General features: G+C 40.1%; 1 long non-coding RNA gene across 2 annotated transcripts; it reads left to right on the top strand.

Moving 5' to 3' along the window:
• The first annotated feature begins 590 nt into the window (after nt 1-590).
• On the top strand, nt 591-1,828 carry LOC137172463 (uncharacterized). Of its 2 annotated transcripts, XR_010924984.1 has the most exons (4): nt 591-756; nt 874-1,050; nt 1,253-1,312; nt 1,412-1,828. It is a non-coding gene; the product is annotated as an uncharacterized lncRNA (long non-coding RNA). The 2 variants fall into 2 exon arrangements; XR_010924983.1 differs by lacking the exon at nt 1,412-1,828 and having other exon boundaries at nt 1,253-1,393.
• The last annotated feature ends 6,894 nt before the right edge of the window (nt 1,829-8,722 follow it).

Here is an 8,722-nt window from a genome sequence, read left to right on the forward strand (position 1 = left end):
TCACAAATTGACAGTTGTACATTTTGCCTTAAAATGTGAGCAGTGGAAGTTAATGTTACTCAGGAAATTAACCATTACATACATTATATATATATATATATATATATATATATATAAAAATCTCCCTCTCACCCCCCTCCCATGGGGGGATGGTGGTGGTGGTGTGTCTTCCTCAAGCTCGGGTCCTCTACCAGAGGCCTGAGAGTTTGAGGGTTCTGCGCAGTATCTTAGCTGTTCCTAGGACTGCGCTCTTCTGGACAGAGACCCGGAATCTGCTGGAGCCACTCTCCCAGTTTGTGGGTCACAGCCCCCAGTGCTCCAATTACCACTTGCACCGCTGTGGCCTTTACTCCCCACATCCTTTCTAGCTCTTCTTTCAGCCCTTGGTATTTTTCGATCTTCTCGTGTTCCTTCTTCTTGATGTTGCTGTGACTTGGGATTGCTAAGCCTATCACCACTGCCTTCTTCTGTTGTTTGTAGGGATCTGTTGGAATATATATATATATATATATATATATATATATATATATATATATATATATATATATATATATATATATATAAAAAGAAAACATTCTGAATAGCTGATATTGCCGTGCAATGATGTAACGTGTTCTAGCAGCTGTGTAATTTCTTTCTTTGTTACTCTTTTTGTTACACATCCTATCAATTAATGTTCATTCAGAACAAACATGACTGGACAAAAGAGAACCTGGCAACAAGTCAAGATTAAATATAAGAACATTTTGTAGACAGGTAAGTGCCTCGATAAATTGTAATCAACAATTTATTGAGGTTGTTGAGTACAAATGAGGTGTATAAATTACTTAGGAGGTGCCTGCTCACATTTTCTATTGTCTGTGCTGATTTCAGCAGTTAAAAAAAGGCTCATGTGTCTGGCATGGGGGGGGTGGTACAACAACCCCAGAATTCACCCCAGCAGAGGAGCTGGCCCTTGACTTACACCAAGGGAGGCCTGTGTTGGAAGGGATCCAGGTTGGGCAGCCACTGATTCTGTCCCACCTACAGAAGCTGCCCTCTTCATACAAGGTACATTATTCCAGTACTACTGCACATGGAACACAATCAACCATTTATGTGGTGTTATGTGGACTGTCTGACATTGGCTTGCAGTGTCTAGCAACACACTTAATACTTTGGAGCCATCAGACAATAACTTCGTCCAGTGAGTATTATACATTAAAGGCATAGACTTGGCACCTGTCAATACAAGTTCTATTGAATGTGGCAGGGTGAAGGCACTTCTGCAGCAGATGATGAGACTGTGTCGGTGGACTCCAGAAGGCTACAGGTATCATGTCAATCTTGTGGAAATACTTATTTGGTCCATAATGGATAAGAAGTTAGTGATGTGGTGCTCATAGAAAATATCAAAATATGTTTGTTACAGGACCCAGACACAGCCTGAGGGCCAGCCTGGCAACATAATGAGTATTACCTGAAGGACGTACACACAATGCACAATTCCTGCAGTGCTAAATGATGTGTTTTACAGAATTCACAAACTGTCAGATGTCTGTACGGCACACAATAAAAAAACAAACATAATTGGCAGGTGTGAGAGTCAAATATCACAAAGAAAAACTGTGGGATTTGGACCTAGATATGGAGATAAAAAGAAAGACACAGAGGAAATTGGACTTGAAAATCCAGACACTAGAAAGAGAAGTAAGTGTAAGCATGAATTATTTTTTTCTCTCCCAAGCTCCAAGAAGACAAGTGATCCTGGCAAAATAAAAGGTCAAAACACATTGTGGTGTCCTCTCCCGACTGTTTCATGAATATACAGTACACTATATAGTTATTGGTCCAGTGAACTGGGACTATAATTTGGGAGGATTATACAACTATGTAACCTAATGACCACAAACTGTGTGCTACCAATGCCAAATAAAATACACATGGAAGAGTAACATATATGATCCTTTATTGTTAAAGAATACACCAAAAAACAATAAATCACCTAAAATAATTAATGAGGTATTGGTCTCTGACATTGATGTTATCGGGAAATATTGTAGCATTGTCCCAGTCCATCTCCAAGGCCACTCTGGGAGCCCTTTCGTCCTTGAGATGGGTAATGTTATGAAGGACAGTGCAGGAAACAATGATGTCACAGGCCCTTTCTGGGGTGACCCTCAGGTGGTGAAGGCACTGGAAAGGGGACTTGAAAAGAAATGCCATTTCTATTTAGGCCCTTGTTCTTGCATGGGCAAGACTATGTGTGTGCTGTGCTGCTGCTGGGGGTCTGGGGACCGGCATAACCCTTGTCTCCCAGCAACACGCCAAAGAATTCATCTGAGAACACAAAGTGTAACCGTTACAACGATATAAATAGAGTAAAACTTTTGACACTATCGACGCTGTATTACTGAAGATGCAGTCAGCATCACAGATCATCTGAAACAGTAAGATGTGTTAAGGTCATTTAATGCACAGAATTAATTTTTGTAGTTGACAGTAACCATAAGTCATTCTTATTGAAACTGTGGAAGGATTTTCTGTTCACGAAATCCCCTTCATGTGCACCTGAAAGGCGTTTTATCCAAAAGTGTGTACAGTCCAGCGCACCAATAACATTAGGGAAAGCTGTAACACAAAATGAGTACTGTGACTGTAATACTAAAGTAATACTTTTTTTGTAATCTGTAATTCATGTTACCAGCAATTTTGTAGAATTCTTCTTTAATGTAGCACATTCTTCTGTGGCCAAGGAAGGTAATAAAGATGTGCGACAATGCTTTCAATGCCAAATATACCTTTCTAAGCAAATAGTGTCAAATAGTGGCTTTGCTCAGATTTCTCCTACTGCATATAAGAAAATGTCACCCGCAAAAAATTGTAGTATACAGACCATTTGTGGGATGGTCAGGGCATGGCTATGTGTTGTGTGCTGCTGAATCTTGGGACCCTATCTTGGCACAAGTAGCATATGCCATCCCCAGAAAATCTGTATCACTCATGCAGGTAGTCGTTGTGAAAAGCCAACGGGTCCAACCTGTCCCAAAACATTCTTTCTCGTCAGAAAGCCCTGCTTCATCATCTATGACGTTGTCTAAAAAAAAAGGGCATGCTACTGTAAAGGAAGAAACACACATATATATAGAACTTTATATATTGCCCTTATCACTGACTTCATTGAAAACACTTTTGCAACTTTATTAGCCATTTCTAGCAGTCTTCATAAACACAATAATGACAGTAACAATGACTTTTACATGAATAATTATAATAATAATGTTCATAATGTTAAAATAATAACAGTACTTAACTGAATGGCAAGATGTACCTGTGGAATTTAATGCAGGCTGATAAAAATTAGGCAAAATACATAAAAATATGGAATAACTGTAACAAACGCATGGTTTCAGATCAGAGTGAATGCTGACTGAACAGATAAGACACCAGGATTAATCAAGCCTGGTCGGGAGCAGGCTAGCTGCAAGGAATAAATCTCCATGGTAACTTATGTGCCACTGCTTTCATGAAACCAAGTCCTGGCTAAATTCAGCCAGGATAACTGGAAAATCTTGGCTTAATCCTCTATCTACGTTTTGTGAAAGCCCTTTGGATTCATAGGAAAAATAGTACCAAGCTCAAGCACTAAACAAAGAAACACAAATGGCAAATGCAGTTATCACAAACAATTTGAGCACATTCAAACACACACAGAGCAACATCAAAACCCCCAAAACATAAAAAGTCCAGAAACAGAGTCCATGACGGTAAACCTTCAGCAGAGCAGGCAGCAGGAGCTTCAAACTGCAGAAAAACCATCACATTAATGGTACTAAAATAAAATTACATTAGTATTATCCTTTAACCAGAGTATAAGCAACAGCCAGGACACTCATAACAGCAAACTTGACAGTGTTCATTTGCCTCTATAAAAATCAACAGTACCCGTGTTTATATTAAGTCCTCACCTATCATAGTTCATTTGAACAGCTGCCTCAGAGCCATATCAACTCTATGAGTGGACAAACAGCCCACTCTACTGCAAATAATCGTCACCAGGATGACACTAGACAGTTAATCCTGTTTGTGTGTTCTGGAACGAACCTCACGCCGCCAGCCCACGAATGTTGCTTTGCTCGCTGTGGTCAGTCAAGACTCAGTAAGCTTGAGTTAGTGGTGTCATTAATATTCAAATATATGAAAAAGTGATTAGATCAGCCTTTATCAGATGAAGTGCTAATTAAAAATGTTAGCTCTTCTTGCACCTGATTGGACGAAGTGCAACTGGTCGGTTCCTGGGATTTGGTTTAGGTTTTCAAACTGGACAAACTGGTCTGTACAACTATAACCAGACACTGCAGTTCCCCTTTCTATGGAGCGTTTTAGCACCTTTCAGGTAATTGTTTTGGTTTTCCAGGCTGCAACTTTCAACTCTATGTAGCATCACAGATTTTGGAAAAGCTCTAAAAGCTCAATGTACAACACCTGCTCAGCACTTAACAGCAGACAAGTTAATGACAAGCTGATGAACATAGTGCAGCATGCAACAACTTAAATGCAAGATATTTCCCTCAGTTGATGGAGACCAAAAAAATGAATATTTGAATTACATTCACCAGGTGGCCAGACACACAACTCAAAATGATCTGCTAATTGTGTAAATTAAATGGTGATAATTATTTGCTAAACATCTTAAAGGGTGATAATATGTCACTTGTGTTCAAAGATTGTTTCCACTACACTTAAGTAGCCAAGAGAATCACTGATTGCAGGTCTAGGCATTTGTCAGTGCCACTTAAAACTATATAAATCACCATAGCGAACATAAAGCCATTTTCTGAATCCACTGTGATGGTTAAGGTTTTGTTTGGCTTGGGCACAAAGACAACTTGATTGAGGTTGGGGAACAATTGTGGTGATGGTTTATAGAAATCAATGTTGATTGTTGTGAACAGCATTTTGTTGAGCCATCTATCCTCTGCAAATTCCTCCCTCAGTGTTCAGGACATTTGCTGAAACAATTGCTACTGTAGCTTTTCTCAGGAGGGCAATATCTCAATTTAAGCTGTTCATGAGGTTCAGAAATTGAGATATTAAAATTCTTAAAACAGCAGTATCATGCACATATTTTTTGGGGATTGTCCAAAACTGCAGAAATCTTAAGAGACTATTACAAGTGAGATAACATTTGGATATCAATTTACCTTTGAATCCACTGTATTATATGTTGGGAGGTATATATTAATTAGTATATCATAAGCGTATTATTGTTAATTGCAAGGAAAATTATAAATATTTCAACTAAATCAACCCCCTACAGTTGAATAATGGACTAAGAGACTGTAGTTTAGATTAGTTCAAAAAAATTTCAAAAAACAGCATTGTCTGTTAATATTGTTGGTTGTTGATGGTATCATCATCATCATCATCCTTATAAACCACTCCCCATAGTTTGCTGAATGGTCTGTCTTCCAACTGCTTGCCTCAATCCTCCAGATGAACATGTCATAGTTAAAACTGGCTTTGGGAGCTGTCATCAACTAATTCTGACATTTATCAGAGGTGACCTGGGAACTACCATCTGAAGCAGCCTCAAATGAGATGAGAACATTTTCAATCTAATCAAGAATACCCAGCAGAGGATCTCCTTCCTGTGTCCAGTCAGTGCATTGCAGCTAATTCAATCCTATTGATCGTCACCCATCACTGGCTGATACGTGTCTAGCTCGTACCACTGCTGGTTTCACATAATCAACAGGGAGGGATGAAAGAGATGCCGATCTCACAACCACCTGTTGACCTCTAACCCTCAGGAGGATGGTTTTGTGGCATCAGCAACAGTTACTGCAACAAATAAAGAAATAAATAAAAAGGAAGTGTTATTTCTGTTTGGATTACACTCAATAGTAACATTTCTACACCTTATCTTGTACAACACAGACTAGGGTTCATGTCCTGTGTCCCACATGGTGTTAGGTTTATGCTACTAAAATAATTCTGGGCCACTTGGGGGCAGCGCAACAAGCTATAAATACAACATTAAAATATCACCAAATAAAGTTGATAGAGAGAAACGATGAGTCCAAGTCCAATATTAACTCTCCTTTTAGCTGAGTTATATCTCCATCAAATATTTGGCTGTTTAGCTGCTAAATGCTCCACTATGTTTACTAGCTAGTTGCTAACTTTGTCTGGCTGCCATTTGGTATTAAGCAGGTAGCACAAAGCGGGTTGATTCAAACTTTTGCTGAACATATCTGCCTCCTGCTCTCTGAAGAAAAGACAGATGAGAGCAGTGAGAGTGAATCAAAACAGTAATGTAATGTGCCGCAAAACCAAAACAGTGAGCTGAAAGATGATAAAATGCTCAGTGGAGCTCAAAGAATCCACAGACTGATCGACTCTCATTTTACACAAAGCAATTTGATACTGATTATAACAAAATAAATGCTCACCATCGTTAGAACTACATAAAGTTCAGCATCCTGTCACAAACCTAACAGGTCCCGACACCGAGACTTATCTCTCTTTCGCTCACTGACTCTCTGCAAATTAGCTTCATTGATGTGTGTCATGTGTTGCAAGTTGATAACCAGCCACGTTAATGTACTAACCAGTAAGGCAAATAATTTATTATTTTGAGATCCTGCAGCGTTACATGCTGGTAGTTGACTGCAATGTGTGTATTGCCAATAAACTCATGGCTAATCAGCTGGTAGAAGATGTAACACTATATATTCTGCTAGGCTGATAGGCTGCTGTGTCATTCTGTATTTGCCGTTGTAAGGATAGTTATTTTTTATGTGTGGAAAAGCCTTGCCAAAACAATCATATAACTTTGTCTTTGAAGAAGAAATAAAATTAACAAAAATATAGCCTTGGGTCAGGTTTTGGTCTCAAATTCTGCAGGTCCAAGCAGGTTCTATCAGGTCAGGTCTGAAAGGCGTGGGTAAGGGTTAGGTTCAGGTCTCGGTTTTAGACCCAGGCAGACATCTAGAACTTCACCCATAACAACAAAACAGAACTTGTAAAATAACAAAAACAAATAATTTTCAGGTTCTTGCACATTTGTGTCTGTAGGGGAACGTTATGCTCTACATGTACAGTATATTCGGTACTGTGCTACTGTTACATGAGATACGAAGTCCTGCTGTGATGAATTTCAACACAATTTCACATTTCTCTGGGGTAACTCTGGGCTCACATTCCTTAATTTTCATTTTAACTCCTTCTCTAGTTTGCTACTTCTCTGGCTGAGTTTACTACCCACTGACTCCCCCCTCCCTTTCTTCCTCTTGGATCCATCCTCCCCTCCATCATTGCGTCTTGACTCCTAATTCTCCTCACCACTTCCCCTGCTGCTTCTAATTCCTCCCACTTCTGTCTTCTCTCTGTTTCTTATCCTTCTCTTGTTTGCCTTCATCCCTCCCGTTATAGTCCCCAATCCCTTCAGGCCATCTTCCTTCTTCTTGTGTTTTCCCGCACTAGCTGTTAGAAGTGGCAGCAGGTCACATCAGCCCTGAGCCAAGCTGTGCTGTCCCAGGCTGTACCATGCCTGGCCAACTGTTCTGCTCTGTTTGGCACACCTGACTGGGCCGAGGTCTTTACAACAACCCCATATCCCCGCCATTCCCGTCCTGCTTCTCCTCCTACTCAATCCCACAACAATCAAACTCCACGCCAGTCACTGAGCCCATTCTCAACCGTCATTAGCCTAATTGTCACACTGCCTGGCTCCTTTCTTACTGCCAAGTGTGGGACTTGTCCACCTGAATGCCAAATACTGGTCTCATCCAAAAGAGCTACACCCCACTGCGCCTGGCTAAAGGCGAACACTGTGCCCAGCCAATACATCCCAATTATCCTAACAACCCTGATTTTCCATAATGCAGTCTCAAATCTCTCCTTGCATTAACAGATAATTATCAGCTAAAATGGACCACACAGATTTAATGTGAGCAGGGTACCATGCTATTATGTAATTGATGACACTTGACTAAATGTACCTGTTAATCTTACTGGGACTTCTGCCTTATTTTACACACAAGTTCATGCTTAATGTGTGTTACCTGTCCAGAGCAACATGGAAGATGAGGAAAACATGGGAAATCAGAGTTACTGTACCAAAAAAAGCAAAACCTGGGCTAAAACCTCACATTCAACAGGTAGGTAGAAAATAGGACTCTGCTGGATGTGGATGTATTAGGCAACAATTTTCTATCATGTTATCCAATTATAGGTTGTTGCTGACCATGTGTTGTATGTGGTGTTGAGACCAACATAAGCTCTGCAATACGTTGACACAATGGGGATGCCAACACAGGGTCGTCCGACAAAAAGTTGGACCTGCTTTTACTTTTGCTGATGTCATCCAGCAAGGCATTGGCCAATCACATGAGTGCAAGTGTATACTCCTGGTCAACTACTGTAACGTGAATGCTGTGTTTCTGCTGTTTACCTCATAACTGTTGTGGCAAAAGATAAAATAGCTGCCGTCATGATAATTTCCAGAGTTGCAAAAAAGTGTCTAAGTATTACAAACTTCTGTGCAGTGTTTTGGTGTCTGATAACCCATTAAATGCATAAATCTGGACTTCCTGGAACATATTTCATCCTCTCACCAGTACTTTAAACAACACGCCCCCATCAACACAGTCCCTTACACTGTTTTAATGCAGGGCTGTTTTGGGTCTGAATGCAGCCTTAGAGTGAACTTTTTGCCCTGTAGCGGTCTAAAATCACC

Source organism: Thunnus thynnus, chromosome 20 (assembly GCF_963924715.1).
Source record: "Thunnus thynnus chromosome 20, fThuThy2.1, whole genome shotgun sequence".
Taxonomy (NCBI): Eukaryota; Metazoa; Chordata; class Actinopteri; order Scombriformes; family Scombridae; genus Thunnus; species Thunnus thynnus.